Here is a 21,472-nt window from a genome sequence, read left to right on the forward strand (position 1 = left end):
AAAGCCTTCTTCAGCGATCAATGCAAAGAAATAGAGGAAAACAACAGAATGGGAAAGACTAGAGATCTCTTCAAGAAAATCAGAGATACCAAAGGAACATTTCATGCAAAGATGGACTTGATAAAGGACAGAAATGGTACGGACATAACAGAAGCAGAAGATATTAAGAAGAGGTGGCAAGAATACACAGAAGAACTATACAAAAAAGATCTTCAGGACCCAGATAATTATGATGGTGTGATCACTGACATAGAGCCAGACATTCTGGAATGTGAAGTCAAGTCGGCCTTAGAAAGCATCACTATGAACAAAGCTAGTGGAGGTGATAGAATTCCAGTTGAGCTATTCCAAATCCTGAAAGATGATGCTGTGAAAGTGCTGCACTCAATATGCCAGCAAATTTGGAAAACTCAGCAGTGACCACAGGACTGGAAAAGGTCAGTTTTCATTGCCGTCCCAAAGAAAGGCAATGCCAAAGAATGCTCAAACTACCGCACAATTGCACTCATCTCACACGCTAGTAAAGGAATGCTCAAAATTCTCCAAACCAGGCTTCAACAGTACTTGAACCATGAACTTCCTGATGTTCAAGCTGGTGTTAGAAAAGGCAAAGGAACCAGAGATCAAATTGCCAACATCTGCTGGATCATGGAAAAAGCAAGAAGGTTTCAGAAAAACATCTATTGCTGCTTTATTGACTATGCCAAAGCCTTTGACTGTATGGATCACAATAAACTGTGGAAAATTCTGAAAGAGATGGGAATACCAGACCACCTTATCTGCCTCTTGAGAAATCTGTATGCAGGTCAGGAAGCAACAGTTAGAGCTGGACATGGAACAACAGACTGGTTCCAAATAGGAAAAGGAGTACATCAAGGCTGTATATTGTCACCCTGCTTATTTAACTTCTATGCAGAGTACATCATGAGAAACGCTGGACTGGAAGAAACACAAGCTGGAATCAAGATTGCTGGGAGAAATATCAATAACCTCAGATATGCAGATGACATCACCCTTATGGCAGAAAGTGAAGAGGAACTAAAAAGCCTCTTGACGAAAGTGAAAGAGGAGAGTGAAAAAGTTGGCTTAAAGCTCAACATTCGGAAAATGAAGATCATGGCATCCGGTCCCATCACTTCATGGGAAATAGATGGGGAAACAGTGGAAACAGTGTCAGACTTTGTTTTTCTAGGCTCCAAAATCACTGCAGATGGTGACTGCAGCCATGAAATTAAAAGATGCTTACTCCTTGGAAGGAAAGTTATGACCAACCTAGATAGCATATTTAAAAGCAGAGACATTACTTTGCCAACAAAGGTTCGTCTAGTCAAGGCTATGGTTTTTCCAGTGGTCATGTATGGATGTGAGAGTTGAACTGTGAAGAAGGCTGAGTGCTGAAGAATTGATGCTTTTGAACTGTGGTGTTGGAGAAGACTCTTGAGAGTCCTTTGGACTGTAAGGAGATCCAACCAGTCCATTCTGAAGGAGATCAGCCCTGGGATTTCTTTGGCAGGAATGATGCTAAAGCTGAAACTCCAGTACTTTGGCCACCTCATGCAAAGAGCTGACTCCTTGGAAAGGACTGTGATGCTGGGAGGGATTGGGGGCAGGAGGAGAAGGGGACGACAGAGGATGAGATGGCTGGATGGCATCACTGACTCAATGGACGTTGAGTCTGAGTGAATTCCGGGAGTTGGTGATGGACAGGGAGGCCTGGCATGCTGAGATTCATGGGGTCACAAAGAGTGGGACACGACTGAGCGACTGATCTGATCTGATCTGATGGGTACAGAATGGTTATAAATATATTGGCTGTTTACCCGTGTGATTATGTGGCTAACTGGAAACCACAGAATAATGCACAACATAAGAGTTGTGAATTTTAGTTTTTATTCTGGTAACTTACTGAGGACTGTAGACTGGGAAGTAAACTCTCAGATAGCTCTGAGGAACTGCTCTGCAGAGACAGGGGAGGAGCTTGTACATATAGATGAATTTTTGGCTAGAAAATACATGTAGTCAAGCACACATCTTGGTAAAATGTTACTGTTAATCACACAGAACAGATATCTCAAGTTGATGGTTTTTACTACTCTTTTGTGTATGGGAAGATGCCAGAATCTGGGATCATCAAATTCTTCCTGACGTATGTACTTTAACTACCTAGGGGCCCCTTTATTCAAAGGACAGAATGCCTCATTCTGTTTTTCCATCCTGCACTCCCTGCAGGGTGCAATGTCACTGGGCAATTCCAGTGGCTTGCAATTTAACCCTTTGTATAGCTGGCTGATGAGAGACACCCATCGTTCTTTTTAGTACATAGCTTCCCCACTCTGGTAATAAATCTTACCAAGGTTCATGCTCACTTTGTGCCATGGTGTTAGGAATGCTCAAGGTAAGGCAAGGATTTAGTTGATAGGCCATTTGTGTGCTATATCTATATTAGACCCTATTGAAAACCTAACTGCAATTGATTAGCTAAGTGAAGAGATCCCATCTAGTAATATCAATATAGTGGACCAAACAGAACTACAATTTCAATCTCCTAAAATAAATTTTCTAACAGCCATTCCATTAGAGCCTTGAAGAGGAAAAAAATCCACCAAGGTAAACCAGAAGTACTGGACATAGTTGACCACAAACCCAACAACTGGATTGGTTTTTAAGTCTGCATAGGATCATGCTCATGATAGAAAAAACAAATGATTTATACAAAAGTTCAACAAATAAAGAAAACACTCTAACTCTATAGGTCAGGTTCCCCATCTTGGGATAGCCATCTACTTCTGATGTCAACTTCTCATCCTGGGGTAGGCATCATTTCTGTTTGAGCATTGTTTTACAGTGACTTTCAGACCAGTATTCCTCTCTGTAGGTCAGACCAGTGCTAGGGGCACTTCTTAAGTAGGAAATGTGAATCCAAGAGTCAATTCCCTTCAGTTTTGTTGTGAGCAAGTCAGTTAAAAGTTCCTGATAAGGGCTTTCCCATTTATTAGGAGAAGGTCCTTTAAATGATGTCTTTTCCAGGGTATATATAATCTCCTGGTTGTAGGTTATTGGGTATCTGATCTTTGTCCAGAGATGTTTCTATCTTTGAATAGCAGAAAAAAACTTACCATTTTAATAACTGAACTTTTAATAATTCAATTGAATTTTTGCTATAATGTAATACAGCAATAAGGAGTTATCTAGGTTGTTCAGCTGCTAAGTCGTGTCCAACTCTTTGAGACCCATGGACTGCAGCATGTCATGCTTCACTGCTCTTCATCATCTCCTGGAGTTTGCTCAAACTCATGTCCATTGAGTCGGTGATGCCAGCCAACCATCTCATCCTCTGTTATTCCCTTCTCTTGTGTTCAATCTTTCCCAGCATCAGGGTCTTTTCCAATGAGTTGGCTCTTTGCATCAGGTGGCCAAAGTGTTGGAGCTTCAGCATCAGTCCTTCCAATAAATATTCAGGGTTGATTTCCTTTAAGATATCTTTGCCCAAAGATATATTTCTATCATTTAATAGCATAAACTTACAATGTCATTTTAATGAATGAACAATGAACTTTTTTTTGTAATGTAATACAGCAATAAGAGCCATCTAGAAAGGAAGTGAGTTTAGATACTAATTACATAACCTGAAATACAATTAGCAGCACTAGAACTCAATATCCACTAAAACAATTTCTTCTCTAACGTTACTCTAATTTTTACCAATTATAGCCAAATTAAGACTAATTTATTTGCAGTGTAAGTCTAGTTTCAATAAATTGGACCTGCTTGTTTACATTAGTTTAACAAGTCTGGTGGTTGATCATTTACACTTTGGTCAATGTGCTTTGATAATGCTTTTATAAGGACTCAGATTGACTGTTGAAAGCCTCCTGAGGCCAGGAATATCATTCCAAAGACTTGCCATGAGATCTGACTATAACAATTATGGAGTTGGGTGAATTTCTCTCTTCTGAATTTCCCCAAAATATCTTGAGGTTCTTACACCTGCCAGAAAGTGACCTTTCTTAGTCACCTGGTGAGGTTGCTGGGAACTCTATGAGCAAGGTATTAGTCTGTTTTTCTAAAGAAATGGCTCCATAAAGTCCATTTTAGTACTCTGAAGTTGTCTGGTTATATCTGATTTTATGTAATTCTCAAACCTGATATTTTAGTCAAAGCCTTGGTGATATAACCAGTGCTTCCATTTGTGTCCTGTTATAAGGAAAACAGATTTTTCTTGAACTTATGCAAATAACTATACTGCCATAAAAATAAGAATACTAAGAATTTCAAATTCTGGAGGGATACGGTAGAGAGAAAAAGATAAGTGTTTCAATTCTGCTTACAAAGGTATAATTTACCAAATTGCTTAAGGGGGAAATTTTCTTTATATCTGGAAAAGGAGGATTAAAAGACAGTAACATTTCAGACAGTCATAAAAATGATTGTTCAGCCCTGTGTAAGTAAGTCTTGTTGATCATAATTTCTGTTAACAGTTTATGAAGTCATAAAGTTTTTCCTTCAGAGTTTTGGAATGTCTTACCCGGTTCAGTGGTATTATCTGAAAGTTATCAGAAATCTGAACTTGTCAAAAGTCTTCTATTAACCTTCTTGAAGACCTTCATTTTTGTAAAGGCATCAGAATAAAAGAACAACTGTCTATAAATGACAAAAGACTTTAAGTGGCATGGTTAAGATACGACTACAATGCAACTGAAGGGGAAATTTTTATTTTTCTGTGACATACAAAATTTTAAGATAATAACCAGAATTATGACTGACAACATACAGGACATATTTGAATTTTAGGAATTTCATTTAGCTTGTAGAATGTTTATATTAGTAATATTTGTCCATACAGTATAACCTAGGAAAGTTTATCATTACTTATTTGACGATGTGTTCCACATTATTTAAAATATCAAATAAGCCTCATTAATATCTTTCTTTGAGATGTTTCAGGGGCCCTCTGAAACACCCCAAAGTTAGCTAGAGATCAAAAGGACTTCATTTAGAATTTGGGGAGGTTTGTCAAGGATAACAAAAGGTTTTAAAACACTTGGTCAAATAGGATCACAGCCACTGTGAAACGATACTCAGTTAATCATTTAACCAAAATGACAATAAAAGATTTCAAAAGTAAACGACAGAAAGTTATAACAGGGCACTTAAAAGGTAGAGAAACTTCACAATCTATTTTCAAAAGCAGATTCATATCCCAAGAAAAATTTGTTCACTTAACAGAGAGAAAACCAAATTTTAGTTTTGTACCAGCTTACTTTTAATATTAAAACATTCACTCAATTAAATTTACTACAATGTTCACCAGGTCTAATCACATACAAAACTCTTCTTAGAGATTCTTTTCAACAAACCTGTAACTTCCTGTTTCTACCTTCAGATTTTTGTCCCAAGATTTCCCATTTTCTCTATTTTTTTTTTAAACTTCTCTTAGGACAAAACTACCTTCTATTCCCTTAACAAAAAACATTATAATCCTTTTACTTTTTTCTTTCCCTTGCATATGATGATGCTTTCCTTATTAATTTTAGCAGTTCCAGTTATATGTATTAATCAGAATGCTCAACCTTACAACCTCTAACCTCTAGAGAAAACCTAGAAGCAAGCAATTATGAATTGTCATGCTAGCATCTACAGATTTGCAAACTTATGAACATATTCTACAACCTCCAGAAACAGATTTTCTCACAGCATTATTTCTCTCCTATATGTGGTATACATGCTCAATAAACCCAAACATCTTTGCTTTTTTAATCTTAAAAGAGGATGAAAGTAGGTAAATTTAGACATGTTCAACAATTAATGTTTCATTATTGTATCTTATTTGGAAATGACCCAGATATTCAATAAACTTCCATCATTTAGCTTACTTTAGAAAAACTCTAGTTTTAAACTACTAAAAAGATTTGGAGAAACTATTTATATAGACATACTGTTAAATACTAAATTTTTTTAAAGACCTCAGAAAGATTTTTAAAATTTGAAGAAACACTGGTTTATAACATTGTATAAGTTTTACGTGTACAACATGATGTTTCATCTTTTGTATACGCTACAGCGGTACCTACCACAAGACATTTCCATCTATCATGATACAGTTGTTCGGTCCCTTTTACCCATTCCACCCGTTCCCAACACCCCTCCCCTCTGGTGACCAGTACTTTGGTCTCATTAGCTATGTGTTTGCTTTGGTTTCATTTTACTTTTATATTCCACATATGAGTGAAATCATACAGTATGTGTCTTTCTCTGACTTACTTCACTTAGCATAATGTCCTCAAGGTCCATCCATGTTGTAGTAAATGGCAGGATCTCATCTTTTTTTTTAATAGCTGAGTAGCATTCCATCGTATATATACATACCACATCTTTTTTTCCCTCATGAATGCTGTATTTTTGAGATAGAATTAATGTCATAAAATCCAGTCTTTTAAAGCATACATTTCAGTGCGTGTGTGTACAGTCATGTTTGACTCTTTGCGACCCAACGGACTGTAGCCCACCAGGCTCCTCTGTCCATGGGATTTTCCAGGCAAGAATACTGGAGTGAGTTGCTATTTCCTTCTTCAGGGGATCTTACCAACCTAGGGATTGAGCCTGCATCTCTTGCATCTCCTGTATTGGCAGACAGATTCTTTACCACTAGTGCCACCTGGGAAGCCTCAGTACATTTCAGTGGTTTATAGTATTTTAACAAAGTTGTTACCATCATCACCACTAGTTCTATCAACCAAAGAAGAAATTGTGTATCCATTAGCAGTCATTTCCCATTTCTCACTTGGTCCCTGGCAACTGTTAGTGAGCTTTCTATGGATATGCCTATTCTGGATATTTCATAGAAATGGGAGTAATTACTCTACGTCAGGCTTCCTTTGAAACTGTGGGTAAAATATATTTCACCTGCCTTCTCTCATCAAGGTTTTAAGACTTCCATGTCCTCTAAGCAGCATGTAACCTAAATAAGCAGCCCAAGGGACTTGACTAGTGGTCTGGTGGTTAACCCTCCATGCTCCCAATGCTGGGGGCCTGGATCCTATCCCTAGTTAGGGGACTAGATCTCACATGCTACAACAGAAGATCCAGCATACCTCAACAAAGATCAGAGACAGAAATAAATAAATATTATTTAAAAAAAAAGATATTTGCCTGAGTTGCTTTCCAGGAACTTGGAGTCAGCGGCATCTAGGTTGAGCTGAGCCAAGAGTCAGGTGTGTCTAGTTTGTGCTACGCTGGTTAGGACTAGATAGGACTATCACCCTTGAACTGGGCACACATGGGCATCTGCACTTGTGACCTTTTGAACTTGCAAAGGCCTATAGCTTAGTTACACCTGAGTAGACTGACGATTATCACATCTTTTCCAATTACCTTTCCCCACTCTCCAAGCCTCAGACAGCCCTGATTCTTTTTTCTTTATCCCATAAACACCTGAGCCCCTTGCCTTCTTGGAGCAGGTTTTGAGACCTGTCCTCCCATCTCCTCGCTTTGCTGCAAACTTGGCGTCTCACTGATACAACACATCTTCTTTATTCATTCATTTAATGGGCATGTAAGTTGTTTCCTTATCTAGGCTATCGTATATAATACTGTGATGAACATGGGATGCGTATATTTTTTTGAATTAGTGTTTTTTATTCTCTAGATAAATACTCAGAAGTGGAACAGCTGGATCATATCATAGTTCTATTCTCTTTTTAAATTGAAGTAGAGCTGATTCAGTCTCATGTTAGTTTTAGGTACGCGGAAAGTGATTCAATTTATCTGTATAGGTATATACCGTATTTTCCATTATAGGTTACATATTATATAAGTATATATTTATTTTCCATTTAGGTTATTATAAGATATTTAATATAATTCTCTATGCTATGCAAATTCTTGCTGCTTTTCTATTTTATGTGTAGTATCCATTAATCCTGTACTCTTATTAATAATTATTCCACCTCTCCTGCCTCTTTGGTAATGGTAGTTTGCTGCCTATGAGACTGTTTCTATTTTATATATATTCATTTGTATTATTTTTTAGATTCCACATATAAATGATATCATATATTTGTCTTTGTCTTACTTCACGAAGTTTAATATTGTCTAGGCCCGTCCACGTTGCTGCAAATGGGAATATTTCATTTTTTTATGGTTAAGTAAAATTCCATTGTACATATATACCACATCTTCTTAAGCCAGTCATCTGTTGATGGGCGTAATTTCTTAAAGCATGCACCCATACAAGAATACTGGAGTGGGTTGCCATTTCCTTCTCCAGGAGATCTTCCTGACTCAGGGATCGAACCTGTGTCTCCTGCTTGGCAGGCAAATTCTATACCACTGAGCCCCCAGGGAAGCCCCCAAAAAACTCTTACCCAACTTGCATTTATTTATTTTTTTTCTCTTATGAATGGATTTTATTTTCTTCCTTTTTTTTAATTTTATTTTTAAATTTTACAATATTGTATTAATTTGCTTATGAAAATATCATTATGCCAAATTACTTTTCTTGCTGAAAACGTCTATAACAGAGAAAACAAATTTGACTTTTAGTAAACCTAGGTACAATAATGGAGAAGGCACCTCACTCCAGTAGTCTTGCCTGGAAAATTCCATGGACGGAGGAGCCTGGTAGCCTGCCGTCCATGGGGTTGCTAGGAGTCAGACATGACTGAGCGACTTCACTTTCACTTTTCACGTTCATGCACTGGAGAAGGAAATGGCAACCCACTCCAGTGTTCTTGCCTGGAGAATCCCAGGGACAGGGTAGCCTGGTGGGCTGCCGTCTATGGGGTCGCACAGAGTCGGACACAACTGAAGCGACTTAGCAGCAGCAGCAGCAGCAGCAGGTACAATAGGAGTTTTACATTTAAGGCTGTCAACTCTTAAAGAGAGACTTATTTCATTTTTAAAAAATTCTTTACTACTTCTTCCTTTTTAAAAAAAATCTTCTGCTGCACTGTGCAGCATGCAGGATCTTAGTTCTCCAACCAGGCATTGAACCCACACCCCCTGCATTGGGAACTCAAGAGTCTTAACCACTGGACTGCCAAGGAAGTCCCAGGCCTATTTCATTAAATCAACAAACTCATTTTTATTCACTAAAGATTAATCCTAGAGCACATGTTCTTAAAAAAATTTGCCTTAGTTTCTATTACATTCAGAAATATTTAATTTAAAAGCACTTATTTTTAAGCCAATTAAAAAAAGCTCTTTATGAATTAGATTTTGTGGGAGGGAGCCTTTCCAGTTGGTTTGGTAGGATAAAACTACTATTGAAAACCATGTGGTTGGACAGTTTTAAGCTTCTCTGTGTATGAGCCTAGGGTCATTCAGCTCTTGTACATCTCAGTTTTTCCCTCTGGCAGTCTGAAACTGCTGCGGGCACTTGGAACTCTAGATGGCCCATCCTTATGTGTGTGTGTGTGTGTCCCTGGATAAGTGAGTTTTTAATTAATGAGTGGGCTTCCCTATGCACTGCTGCATAGTAGGAAGACTATACCATTCCTACAAGTTTCTCAGTTTCCTCAGAAAGCTGCCACCAATTTGGAGGAGCTTTTTATCACTTCTTTTCAGAACTTGAAGCTCTTATGTGGTATCTTCACTTTTAGTTCGACAAACTCTGTTAAATTAGCCAATTTAAGGGAAAATGCTATGCCATCCCCTTAGCTGATCACCCAGTCCAGTGTCTTTTAATTGGTCAATTTACTCCGTGTCTTTCAATGGAGAATTCAAGTCTTCCCAGTATCTTTCAACTAAGAATTCAGGGTACCTCTTTCCTGAACTGCCTAAAGTTCAAGGAAACACCACTCCTTACAGCAAAGAATTTATCAGCCAAGATGAGATGTCTGAGACCCAGGAGAGACATACCCAGTTGTGTGGACTCCTGGTGGAAGTGGATGGGCACAAGGGGCCCTTGCTGGTAACTTGGTACCTTTGGATCCTCATAGAACTCAGCTGATGGAGAGAAATCAGCTCTGAGTCCCTTCATGGTCACCAAAACTGTCCACTGAAAGAAAAACATACAACATAAAAGTTGTGAATTTCCGTTTTACTCAGGGAACTTACTGAGGACCATAGCCTGGCAAGCAGCCTCTCAGACAGCTGTGAGGAACTGCTCCAAGGAGACAAGGGAGGAGCCAGTAAATACATGAATTTTGGGGCTAGGAAATACATGACATAAAGCACATATCTTCATAATAGATTACTGTTAGTCACAAAGAACAGATATCTGAAGTTAATGAATTTAGTGCTTTTTTATGTACGGGAAGATGCAAGAACCTGTGATCTTTGAGATTTTTTCTGAGATATTCATCTTAACTATCTAGGGACCCATTCCAAAATAACAGAATGCTCCATCCTGTCTTTGCATCTTGATTCCTCTCAGGGTGCACTGTTGTTGGGCAATTACAGTGGACTGTGACATAACCCTTTGTATAAGTGGATCATGAGTGATACCCTTGGTCCTTTATTTTTGTTCACAGAGGTTTTAGTTCAGTAAGTAAGACATAACGACTTAATCCATTACTGAAAGGCAAGTGTTACCTACCAGAACTATGCTTGGGAGGAAGAATAGGGAAGGGATGTCATCTGAATTCTCTTCACCGTCTCCAAATAAGATCATGTGCCTCTTGCTTTATGAACATCTTCAACAGGAGATAATACCATTATCCTGCAGTAAAGTTCAGTTCAGTTGCTCAGTCATGTCCGACTCTTTGCGATCCCATGAATTGCAGCACACCAGGCCTCCCTGTCCATCACCAACTCCTGGAGTTCATTCAGACTCACGTCCATCGAGTCAGTGATGCCATCCAGCCATCTCATCCTCTGTTGTCCCCTTCTCCTCTTGCCCCCAATCCCTCCCAGCATCAGAGTCTTTTCCAATGAGTCAACTCTTCGCATGAGGTGGCCAAAGTACTGGAGTTTCATCTTTAGCATCATTTCTTCCAAAGAAACCCCAGGGCTGATCTCCTTTAGAATGGACTGGTTGGATCTCCTTGCAGTAAAGTTCAAGCAAACTGCAAATGTGAATGAGTTGCTTGTAAGAGGTAACACATCAGCTTAAGTTCACAATAGCCAGTATGTGCATGTGTAGGGTCAGAGTGTTTCCTGAGGTTCTGAGGAGGTGGAGAGAGAAGAGAGTTGGCTGAGAGCACAAATATCATGGAGGTGACAGGAGCAGGAATCCAGCTTTAGAGACTGTACAAGAGCTGGGATGCTGGAGGTAGTCTCACCTGACTTCACAGCCGTGTAGTAACTGTAACCGAGTGGTCAGTATTGCCAGTCTTATTCTTCCTGAGGTGGAGAAGGAATATCAGTAAGGCAAGATTCCAAACATTCACAAGCTCCTGGCCATACACTAGTATTATGAGAACTTCTTTTAACTTAGTTTGGCCACAATCTTCAAGCTCCAGAAATTCATAACTGAATGTATCCAAATGAATGTAACTAATGTGATTAATATATGTAGTTTGTTAATGAATATTTAAATTGATATCTTATGCCAGTTATATTGATATCAATTCTCCTTTATTGACCTCATTATAATTTAAAAGACAGAGAATAAAAAAGACTAGAAATAAGTAATAATCATGAACAATATAAGACAGTACATATATAATTAAATAAAAAATAGAATTTTTCAAACTGAAGTAATGTACAGACACCCGTCTAAAGGAAAATAAACTTCTCATGGACCATCTAGTCCTTATAATTTTTGATAAAAATATATCAACCTTGGTATAAGTGCTTTATGCTTATATAGCTATAAAACCAAAACACACTTACAAACTCAATATAAAGTCAGATAAGCTTCACCTGAACAATATCTGATGGGACATTTGATGCTATTTTGCTGAAAGGAAGACCCTACCTGCAATGTAAATATTGCATGATACAGATTCTTTGTACTTCAATGATCTGTCTCTTAACTCTTGACTGCTCAATGGAGAAGATGCCTGACTTCTGTCCAAATGGATTCTCCTGAGACTTCTATAAATTCCAAAGGTGGAGGTGGGGGGTTGTGCTTGGAAACCTAACTGTCCCAAATTTATGCTCAGAGGGGTTGAACTGAATAAACAGGCACAATACCCTGGGCTGGGATAATGATTATTGCATCATAAAAAAAAAAATTGCAGGGGGGGGGTAAGAACATTTAAGCTCTACTCTTTTAGCATATTTCAGTTACAAATATGGCTCAATTTTTTTCATGAAAATGAGAATATACTAGTCATACTCTCATGGTGCTTCATGTTAGCACTATATATTTATATACATTTTCCATTGTGAAGCTGTACCATTATTTAGCCAGCCATTCTTGATAAGTACCATAAAATAATACATCCAGGTTTTTTTTTTCATTCCAGGTTCACAAAGTAGCTTTCTGATTATCTATAGATGCACACACCAGCTGCAAGAAGAGAAATTAATAACCAGAGAATGAAAATTATCTTATTGAATAGTCAACAAAAGAGCATTCTGGCTAGAATATTACACAGAAGTCTGGAAATGAGTGCTTTCTTTAGTCCTGATCACTGGTAGGGATCCTAAAACTCTAATCAGCTTTGTGTTTGCTCCAGAATAGGAAGTAAGGTGACTTCACCTGCACACCACCTGGGGAGATAGCTTTACGTTAAGCAACTGTTCCTTAGCGGCTGTCTCCTTCTTGCATTCCATTTCAAGTTTTAACACTACCTTCATTGTCAGAGTTGGTGGGTTTCAGCAGCAAGAGCCTGGACACGAACTGGAAAGTCTTAATCAAAGGAACAGAGATTTGAACTGGGCCTTAATAGACAGATACAATTTAGATAGGTGACCCAGATGGTGATTAATAAGTGAGGGCCATATATCACAAGCACGTTCAGCTGTCACCTTCTGAAAGACAGTATACAGTGTTGATGGCATGGACTGAAAATACACATAGTGGGTAATACCTGTGGTAGAAAAAAATACATGAGAGAGGGAATCTTCAGTGTCATCACTCTCTTCAAAACATAGTGAGATAAGAAAAGGGATAAAAGGGGTATACATACTGAAAAGGAAAAAAGACAAGAGTGTTATTTTTTGGCTGCATGGCTTGTGGGATCTCAGTTCCCTGACCAGGGATTGAACCCAGGCCACAGTAATGAAAGCCCAGAATCCTAACCACTAGGCCACCAAGGTACTCCCAGACAGCTCTTATTTGCAGATTACATGATTTTTCTCCATGCAAAAAAAGGAATCTAAGAGAACAAGAGAGTTTTATAACACTAAGTCAAAAACAATATATATTTATATACATACAGCTTGTTCTACATAGCACTTATAAACTGTTGGAAAATATAAAGTCTTATTCTTAATATCAACAAAACCTATGTACTATCTAGATATAAACTTAGTAAGTAACAGGAAAGAGATACAAGAAGAAAAACATGAAATTTTACTGAAACATAAAATTAGACTTGAGAAAAGTGAAGAGATACGTACCTGGTTGAGAAGACTAAATACTAGAAAGTAGTCATTTCTTTCTAAATTAGTCTATAAATACAATGTACTATATCAAACTCTCAATTGGATTTTGTCTGTTAAATTTACAGATGGCTCTGATTCCCTGCTCCTGCTATAGATCCCATTTCCAAATACCATCACACTGGGGGACACATGTGAGTTTGAGAAAGGGAGCAGAATTCAGTCCATAACACTGGATTATTAAAGTGCTGGGAAATGGGCTCTTCCATTTTTCCCTCTGCAGGAATAAAAAGAGCCATAATTTCAGCATAAAATAATTTCCTTACAAACCATCATCAAAGGGGTTAAGGGAGTGTCTACCTGCTAGCAGCAGGACCACTTTTCAGCAAGACTCCTCCCTTTTTTTTGTAGAAGTCAAGTGGGAGCCCCAGATCTGTGTCTCTTGCTAAGTTGCTTGAGTCGTGTCTGACCCTTTGCGACCCTATGGACTATAGCCACGAGGTTCCTCTGTCCATGGGGTTCTCCAGGCAAGAATACTGGAATGGTTGCTTTGTCCTTAGTGAGACTCGACAGTGACATTTTTTCAGCTCTCACAGCTCAAGGTCCTCCAGCACTGATTACCCTTACCCTTTGTTCAACTAGTGGGCACTGTGGTGTGCTGCCAACGTTTCCCCCTCCCCTATCAGAACCGAAGAGCTCATTTTCCCCAGCTGCTGGCAGTGCTGGACCTCGACAGTAGCGAGTTGAGTCCCCTCCAGAGACTGCACTTCGATGAAGGAAGCCAAACCTGGTCCAAGCTCCTGCCCTCTTCCCCAGTATCCATCTCCAATGACTGACTGATGCAGGGGTAGAAAAGCCTGGCCTCCTTGACTCAATTCAGGGTCACTCTGAAAGACTTTCCCAGTTCTAGAGCTACCCATCATATTAGTGGAGGACTTTGGAGTGACAGCAACACAGTCCAACTTCTTCTTCTCCCTCATCCTGCTTCCTTCACTTCCCTTAGGTACTAAACCTCTTACACACAAATCTCCATCTCAGATTCTATTTTCCGAGGACTTCAATAAGGAGCAATCTCTTATTCCTAGTTGGCTTTGCCTGTGCCCTTTATGTATCCTTGCTTCACTTCTCTGCATTCTTTGAAACTCTTAAGTATCTTCTGGAATTCCAGATCAATCAGCAAAAAAAACTTTATACGAAGGCTGAGACAGACAATTTTCTTTCAGTCCCTTGGATGTTAGAAGAATTGTATCTAGTTTACTTTTATGGGGAGGGGTCTCCAATAGGCACCCAACCTTGATAGTTCCTGGGCTTTGTTTCCTATCCCCCTTGCCCTCCAAGGCCATGGAAATCTATGTTCATATTCACCCAGTTTGACAAACACCATGCTACTGGAAATGAAAATTCCAAATCTTACCTTTGTAATTATGTTCCACACCCTCACCCCAATGCCTAATGCAAGCATTTCAGTCATGCTGTTCTTTCTCCTCAAAGGTCAGGTGGATTACTAGGTACCTAGTAGTAGCGATAGGAAATAGTGGACCTACCGAGTGAGAAGTGAAGCACTCCTAGGAGTGCTTCCAACTTTCCAAATTCTCATCCTCTAATGAGGCAGTCATAACAAGGACCAGTGTATAATGAAATCAAAATGATAAAACTATTCATAACCTAACCATAGAATGACACATGATATAAAAAGACAATTTTTCTGACTGTAACATAGAACATAACTTTTTAGAACAAGTGGAGCTTTTCTGACAACCTGTGACCACATATCAGCTCTTATGCTTCCATAGACCCCGCTGGGACTCCCTATCCTCACTCTCTGAGGGTGAGAGGCCTGACTCTGCCTCCCTGGATTGAGCCAAGATCATGGTCCCCAGAATTCACAAAGAGGGCTAGGCCTGGTGTGGCATAGTGGGCCAGGTGATCTGGAGAGGAGGAGGCAGAGTGTGGAGAAGGAGATGGCTGTGGCCATGCTGAATGATGATAAGCTAGGGGAGGGAGAGGACAAGGGAGGGCTGGCTTCTGAAGAACTCTCTCAGGCAGAACTGGATATCATCACTTAAAGCAGTGGTCCTCAAACATGCTCAGAGGTGGGGCATAATTTAAAAAGTAAGAACTTGGATTTTTAGAGAGCTTTCCCCCAAAGATTCTAAGATTTCACCAAGTATAAAGCAGACGCCATGGAATCTGTGTTTCTGTTTAACGAGTGGTATCATACTGGATAGAATACAACTGGTCTAAAAATAGGATAAATAAGGAACTTCTAGAATCAATGGCAACCCACTCCAGTACTCTTGCCTGAAAAATCCCATGGATGGAGGAGCCTGGTGAGCGCAGTCCATGGGGTCACTAAGAGTCAGACATGACTGAGTGACTTCACTTTCACTTTCATGCATTGGAGAAGGAAATGGCAACCCACTCCAGTGTTCTTGCCTGGAGAATCCCAGGGACAGGGTAGCCTGGTGGGCTGCCATCTATGGGGTCGCACAGAGTCGGACACGACTGAAGTGACTTAGCAGCAGCAGCAGCAGAATCATGTTTAGTACACAAATAACCCCATCCAGAGTACACAGAATACTGGAATGCATGGAGATACAACAAAAATCTTACAGCAGAACATCTGCAGCAAGCACAGACAGGGTGGTAAACAAAAATCCAAAATATCTTAATTTTATCCTCTATGAAAGCATTAAGCCTCTGCTACTTAGTTGCTCAGGTTTTTAAGAGTTAAAGTGAAATCGCTCAGTCGTGTCTGACTCTTTTGCGACCCCATGGACTGCAGCCTATCAGGCTCCTCCGTCCATGAGATTTTCCTGGCAAGAGTGCTGGAGTGGATTGCCATTTCCTTCTCCAGGGGATCTTCCCGACCCAGGAATCAAACCCAGGTCTCCTGTATTGCAGGCAGACGCTTTACCATCTGAGCCACCAGGCCAAAGAGTTAATATTGTACTCTACAAGCAAAGCTTTACAATATTAACTCTTTGGCCATGTCTTAACTCTTAAAAATCTGAACAACTAAGTAGCAGAGGCTTAATACTTTCACAGAGGATAAAAAGCTTTGGCCTTCCCTGGTGGCTCAGACGGTAAAGCATCTGCCTACAATGCGGGAGACCCGGGTTCTATCCCTAGGTCGGGAAGACCTCCTGGAGAAGGAAATGGCAACCCACTCCAGTATTCTTCCCTGGAAAATCCCATGGACGGAGGAGCTTGGTTGGCTACTGTCCATGGGGTCCCAAAGAGTGGACACGACTGAGCGAGTTCACTATCACTAAGCAAAGCTTTCGAAGAACTGGAGGTGAAAAGCACGTTGCCTGCTGCCACCTGGTGGCAGAACCTTATATTTAACCAAGACTGGCAACAAGTCTGAAGAAGGGTCCTTGGAGAAACAGCCATTAAGTAACTTGGAAAAAATCACTTGAAATCTTTATGACTCTGCTCCTTTTTAAAAAGGATTATTACTTAAATTATAATGTTGATACAAGCAATCAAATACAAGAACTTTCAAAGGTATAGAATAGTAAATGTCCTTGTGCATGCTAAGTTGGCTTCAGTCGTGTCTGATTCTTTGCGACCCTATGGACTGTAGCCTGCCAGGCTCCTCTGTCCATGGGATTCTCCAAGCAAGAATAATGGAGTGGGTAGCCATTCCCTTCTCCAAGGCACCTTCCCGACCCACGGATCGAACCCTGGTCTCCTGCATTGCAGGCAGATTCTTTACCATGTGAGCCACCAAGGAAGCTTCCCCCGCCCCCCCTCCCCCCCAAATATTCTTATAGCCCAGCAACATTCTGCCATTTAGTAGTGAGGACCAAATTTATTTTTCCAGGGTTATTCTTTTTTTCTCTTGATTACGATCGTGGGCTGGTAGCTTGTGAACATGTGCTAGCTGATCAGAAACTGGAAACATGGTCAATGAAAGAGGTCTTGGCCATCTTCCCTTTCATCTATTCCATTTTCTCTAGGGTGAAGCCACCTCTTTGAATCAGAACAGGCTTTTGGGAAGGTGTCATGACTGGACCTCTTGGGAGAAACAGATCTCACCAGTAGCTGGAGAATCTGGTTATCTACGTGGTGAGAATTAAAATGTTCTATAAAGGTCTGCTGTCTTCTCAATATCTTCTCCAGCACTCTAAAGTGTGGGTGGAATAGGGGTGTCTTGAGTTGACCTGGCACCATTTCCCTGTAAAAAAAAAAAAAAAAAAATGAGAGGCCCAAAATGAAGTCACTTGTGCTAAAAGGAAGACTTAATACCTGACCTTACGGCAGTCACAATCCTCTCCAAGAAGGTAATCCTAACTGGTCAGTGTGAAATTTTCTGGTCACCACCAATGAGGTAAACCTTTCCATCCTTGAAAGGAAGACGAAGTAAACTGGCACACAGATCCTCTCATCCACTATGGACAGGCTACCTAAATTTGAAATAATCTTTGTCTTTGACTTCCTGATCTTACCTTTAAAAATCTCTCTCTTTCTATAGCCTTTTGGAGGTCCCCTCTACTTGCTAAACAGGATGCTGCCCAATTCATGAATTATTCAATAAAGCTAATTAGATATTTTAATGTTTACTCAGGTGGAGCAACATCCCTGAGATTCTTTTAGTTTTCCCATCTCTGTGTTTATTTCCTTATCAAGCCAGGTAACAAGAAGGCTCCAACAGTTTCAGGCCTCACAAGAAATTCAGAAGATAAGTAAACTGCTTCAGTCCCATTATTCCAAGCAATTCAGCCCAATTAAACTATCCACTGTTAAGAGCAGAACTTTGGGTTTGGGAATGGGACTTACTATTTGAATTAAGACATTCCTTGAAGAGGGAAGTGAAGTCAGCTTCCTTCAAGACATAGAGAATGAAGGGGTCTAAATGGATATAAATAATCATATGTGCCAGGGTCCAGCCTCAGTGGATCCAGGGAAATTCGAAGGAGAGATGGCTTCGGTGATCAGGATATGATAGCTTTAATTAAATATTAATTAGAGATATAAAGAGTAATAGAATGAGGATAGCTCAGTAGGAAAATTCAGTGGAGAAAAGAGGCTGAATAACTTGGTTTACGTGGAAAGCTAGTAAAATTCCAAGGCAAGGAATTTACATCACCTACGTAGGCCGCAGGTGTCCTCCTGTTCTCCTGAAGGAGAGGAGACACTAAGGCCTCCCCGGTCAGATCTTAGAAGCCCAGGCATAATTAGTAGGCTTGACGAGCCTCCACACTCAAGATGGAAATTCAGCCAGAAGGTGAGAGAAAGAACGACATGGGGAAACCAGTCTTTTGAGGAACTGATCCCATTTTTTATTTTTCCAGGGTCTGTTTTTATACACTGAAATGTTATAAAAAAGTCACGTGGGGTCAGCAGTCCTGACTTTTATTAAAGTCAGGTGCTTCATACAAATGTATACAGAGGTCTTAGGGGTATTACATCATCTTCTGGCCAGGGGAGCCTGCTGACAATTTATGACCCTCTCCTTGTGATAGCGGTCAGTCAACCAGAACACTTATTCCTCCAGGGGTGATTACTCTTAAAACAGACGCCACCTTCCGAAGGTACCAGATAAAGTTACATTCCTATAGGGTGAGGGTGCAGTGGGTTTTAATTAAGGAAAGAATTTGCTTAGCCTAAGGTCTAACGTGATTAATATCAAAGGTTAATACTTATTTTTATATTTATTAATGTGTATAAGGGCAGGGGATGTGGAGACTTAGCAGTAAACATTGGCTCAACAAATGAAAAACCCTTCACCAATACAATTTCTAATCAGCCTACTGTACTATACAAATAGTTTTCTAACTTCTCTAAAGAACCTGTTTTTAGAAGGTTTAAAGCATCTCGTGTCTCTTACGGTTGGGAGGCTGTGAGCAATCACATGTGGCTGGACAAGCCTGTCAGGCAGGCTAGAGAACCTTCAGAGGAGTTTGTAGGTTGAAACACTCCTATCATGCCCAGGAATTATTATTAACTGGAGCTCTAAGTTAACTCCTTCTCCAAAAGAGGTGGTGGGGGGACAACCCCCTGTGAAGTCAGAGGTGTAGGTGAGAGCACAAAGTAGTAAAGTAGGCAGACTCTGGTTTTGGGGGTAGATACTAGAGAATTTCCAGGGGGACTCCTGAGGCTCGATCCCACTTTTGCGTATGTCGAGCCTCCTTCCTCATGACCTTTGCCACGGGCGGAGTTCCTCACCCTGGCTCCTGGCACATATGAGTAAAATTCTGGTTGTGTTCTATTCAGGTGAGAGAGGGGAAGTGGATGCTGAGTAGGCAACCAACAACATTCTCCTAGACCAGGAATTGATTTAGCACAATACAACACATATTGATAACACTCAAATGAAATTCAACTAGGGTCAGGCAATCAATTACCAATAGTGGGGATCACCACAAACAGGAATAAAATAACCACTCAGCTCTAGGCAATGTGGCAATGCAAAAATATAAACCTAGTGTTGCCAGACCTTCAACATTTTCAAGAGAAGTTGGTAATCTATCTATCTATGTATTTTTTGGCCGTGCCATGTGACATATGGGATCTTAGTCCCCTGATTAGGGATCGAATGCCATATAGCCTGCATTGGAAGCGTGGAGTCTTAACCACGGGACCGCCAGGGAAGTCCTAAAAATATCTTAAAAGGCAGTCAATAGTGTCCAAAATAAACAAACCATACTTGTAGGCCAAGTACAGCCTGTGACCTTAAACTTTACAAACTCTGGGCTAGAATCACTGCATGCCATTCAGTGGGTCTATGCATGCAAGATTTGCCAAGAGCAAAGAAGTCAAAGGAGGGAGGTCAGAGAGAGTCATTTCATACAATGCTTTCCCTGACAGGTCCCCGAACATGGTTCTCAGGCTTCTGCTTCACCCAAAGAGTTCATTTGGAACCAGTTGCCTCTTTACCACTGGGCAAGTGTTCTAAGTATCAGGAAACATGAACGCTTGTTTCCCACTGTTTACATTCTGACTTTACTGGGTACTTTTTCATACCTCTGTGAGGCATACAGCTTTTCATCAATAAATTAGTTTGATTACCTTCCTATCATTAAAACACATTCAGTTTAATTGAGTGGAAAATAGCAGTTTGTTATTAACTAAAATCAATGCTTAATTAGAAAACAACTTATTGATTTATGTTTATTTATTCCCTGGTCAATTTCTTGTTGAAAAGATACACAAAGGTCGTAACTGTCAATCCCGTTTGCACATTAGAATCTCGTGGGGGTGGGGGAGAGTTGGGGAAATGCTTTTTTTTTAAATGTGGATGCCTAGGCCCTACACAAGAGGGACCAAAACTCCCCAAGTGATTTTAATGTGTAGACAGAGCTGTCATACATTTCCCTGTAATAGTTACAACCTTCTAAACTTACCGAATCTCTTGGGTTTTCTCCAGAACCTTTCATTTCAGCAAGAAGGGGCTCACAGTAATATTTTCCCGAGATGTCTGAAAGTTAGTCCTTTCCCCTGGGGATTGACGGCGCCATCAGCCAATCGCCAGTCTGAGGAGAACCAATAATAGGTAACAGAACAATAGGCACTGTAAACAAAAGGTACTCAGGTTAAAAAAAAAAAAAAAAAAAAAAAAACAGGGGGTGGGGGGGGCGGTGCTTAAGGGCTTCCCTGGTGGCTCAGCTGGTAAAGAATCCGCCTGCAATGCGGGAGACTTGGGTTCGATCCCTGGGTTGGGACGATCCCCTGGAGAAGGGAACGGCTACCCACTCTAGTATTTTGGCCTGGAGAATTCCATGGGCTGTATAGTTCATGGGGTCGCAAAGGGTCGGTCACGACTGAGCGATTTTCACTTTTCACAGTAAAAAAAAAAACAACAAAAAAAAACAAGTCGCGCAGTAGCAATGGTTAACAAACGGGAAAAAATCTAGGACGTTTCCTCTGACGTCAGCGAGGCCTCGATTTAGCGGCCGCCGGGGGCCCAAGAGCTGCTAGACAGTGCTTACTTCCGGAAGCGGGGCGCCCTCGATTCGCGTCACTTCCGCCCGGTTGAGTCTTGTCCTTCACGCTGCCAGATTGAAGCGACTTCCTCTTTTCTTTCCCTTCT

The 21,472-nt window shown here is 40.3% G+C and overlaps 1 long non-coding RNA gene across 11 annotated transcripts; it reads right to left on the bottom strand.

Moving 5' to 3' along the window:
* Nucleotides 1-1,873: 1,873 nt before the first annotated feature.
* Nucleotides 1,874-21,462, bottom strand: LOC133253096 (uncharacterized). Of its 11 annotated transcripts, none has more exons than XR_009738184.1 (5): nucleotides 21,372-21,462; nucleotides 20,787-20,915; nucleotides 12,316-17,617; nucleotides 10,538-11,283; nucleotides 1,874-9,997 (listed from the first exon to the last, which is right to left on the bottom strand). It is a non-coding gene; the product is annotated as an uncharacterized LOC133253096 (long non-coding RNA). The 11 variants fall into 11 exon arrangements; XR_009738180.1 differs by lacking the exon at nucleotides 21,372-21,462 and adding an exon at nucleotides 21,136-21,365; XR_009738179.1 differs by lacking the exon at nucleotides 21,372-21,462 and adding an exon at nucleotides 21,136-21,365 and having other exon boundaries at nucleotides 20,787-20,953.
* Nucleotides 21,463-21,472: the final 10 nt, after the last annotated feature.

Source organism: Bos javanicus, chromosome 8, assembly GCF_032452875.1.
Source record: "Bos javanicus breed banteng chromosome 8, ARS-OSU_banteng_1.0, whole genome shotgun sequence".
NCBI classification, from domain to species: domain Eukaryota; kingdom Metazoa; phylum Chordata; class Mammalia; order Artiodactyla; family Bovidae; genus Bos; species Bos javanicus.